A 2,503-nucleotide genomic window follows, 5' to 3' on the forward strand; every position below is an offset into this window, starting at 1 on the left:
TGGGACTCTATTCTGCTGAGAATTTCCAGAGACCACCTGCATTAGCTCTCGCCCCACCACACTCGCTTTCGCTTGCGCATTTGCCGCCCTGCCCCCTCGATTCTTGCTGCCACATCCACCAGAACCACTGAAGCAGGAGCCACTGAAGCAGCCGCCACTGCAGCCACTGATGCTGCTACAGCCGCCTATCCTGCTCAGCCAGGCAGGCCTGAACTGGCCTGGGCGCATTTGCTTTTTGTCCCTGCCCACAGCTCATGCCACAGCTGTCAGCTTTCTGGTTTCTTTCCATTCTGGTCCACATCAGCATTTATCCAAGTGTACATTAGACAAAATTCGGCCATTTGTCTTTTTATATGTGTATCTCTTCATGTGTTTTCCTCTGCTGATACATAGCTGCAAGGCCGAGATACCTAAACACTATAAAGGTTAAAGATCACTGCCTTATATATGTTTAGCCTTGGTTTTGTTATTGCCATTTAGTTATAATGTGCTCTATTTGCTAGATACATTCTCTAACAAGTAATTAAACAAACACAGGTTGTCTAACTCAGACTATGCTTATTAGATACTGCTCTCAATCTTGTCAGTAGTCTACTAAATGTAATAAGTTTAAGCTTATGACAGAGACTCCTAAAGCCTGATACCTTATACTCCCAGAGTCTCCAAGAAGATAATGGGCACAGCAACAAGATTCTACCTAGATTGTGGTATGATAACCACTGAGAAATACTACTCCATTGCCTTGCCCACTGCCAGGGCTTGGTCTACACTGTGGACAAAACAGGATACCCTAAGAATCAAATGTTACTTATTGCCTAAGTCAAAGTCGATCATTTCTCATTTCACACTATCTACTCCACAGGAAAAAGCTTTTCGTCTTCTGGGCCTTACAGCCAGACTGACTCTGCCCATCTTGCCATGAAGACCACAGGGATCTGGGAACTGCTTAGGTAATGGAGTATTGACCAACCTCTTATTTTTATTAATATACAACTCCTAGATTATAATTTATTATTTCCAGATTTCTGACTAACTATACTGATAGCTAAGGTAACTGTAGCTTGACACCTATAAAAAGAGACCTAGCTCCTTACCCCAAGGTAATTTACTTTATTTGCTCATTAATAAATTTGGTAACTAGCTAAGACTACCAGATTTCTTACAGACTTCACGATAAACAATACACAAGTTCAGATGTAAGCTTTCACAGATGTAACCTTCTTTCCTTACCTAACCTCAGTTTCCAGTGACTAAATGCTTCATATTTCCTCTCCTTGCTATGCCATTGTCCTAACAATAACCAATAGAGTTCTTATAAAGTAGCCTAACCCTAATAAAACTATACAGTCCACTTTCATAATCACAAGGTCCATTTCATCTGGTTTGCTTTTAACTATAAACTTCAGTGTTTCTCATGCTAAGTCTATAATACAGCTATCATAGTTACAAATATGTTTCCATTTGGTTGTCTTATAATTATAGACTTAAGGTATTTCTCTTGCTAAACTATATGAACAATTATATTCACAAGGTCAAGTTTTTGAGTTTCCTTTGTCTTTCAATTATAAACTTAAAATTGTTTCTCATTTTACTAAATTTATATATATTCAGTTTCCTAGACAGAAGGAAAAAGCCTTTCTTGTTCCTTCTGCTCCAAAAAGGGTTTTGCCTTCTCTAAGCTCAGCTTAAAGACTGTTCACGTTAACAAATTTATCTCTTTTGTAAATTTATAAGCTACAGGAATTCCACTCAGTTCTACCTCTCATGGACCAAATAGACTCCATCCAGATAAATAGACCTGCTAATCAATAGCCTAAGTTCCCACTTGCTACCTGCCCCAGAGGGTGGGATTCCTCTCCTGTTCTTGGCATTGGGACTTCCCTCACCCACAACCATCAAGACCTAAGGGTTTCAAATGTATACCTTGTGGGCTCTTGCCCCCTTTGCCTCAAGAGTCGAAAGCGAAACGAAACTGCCCTCAGATCCAAGACTGCCTCCTGTTGAGAGGATCCAGGATCCCTCAGATCCCTCAGATCCAGGATGCCTCCTGTTGAGAGGATGCCTGACTACCTCAGATCAAAGACTATCGTCCTTGCCTTTGAAGTACCTTTCCTCCGGTCTCTTGCTGATGTTAAATGACTTGGTATTGAGTTGCCCTTAGGTTTCGATATTGCCTCTGGTTATTTAAACTGGGGGCTCTTCTAGTAAACACACACCTCTCTTGATGCAGCTACCTGGCGTCTGTGTCTTTTTCTTTTCTCTCTTACCCGCTTGCGTTCACAGGTACCCAGAAATCTCCAGTCCAAGAAGCATCCAGCAGAAGTGAGGGTCTGCCAGCTGGCTGGACCCCAGTACATATGCTGGACCCCACTACAATACCTAAGGAAAAAAATTTTCTTCTTCCAAATGTACTTAAAAAGTTTATTATCGCCGGACGGTGGTGGTGCATGCCTTTAATCCCAGCACTTGGGAGGCAGAGGCAGGTGGATTTCTGAGTTCCAGG

Source organism: Mastomys coucha, chromosome X (genome assembly GCF_008632895.1).
Source record: "Mastomys coucha isolate ucsf_1 chromosome X, UCSF_Mcou_1, whole genome shotgun sequence".
NCBI lineage: Eukaryota > Metazoa > Chordata > Mammalia > Rodentia > Muridae > Mastomys > Mastomys coucha.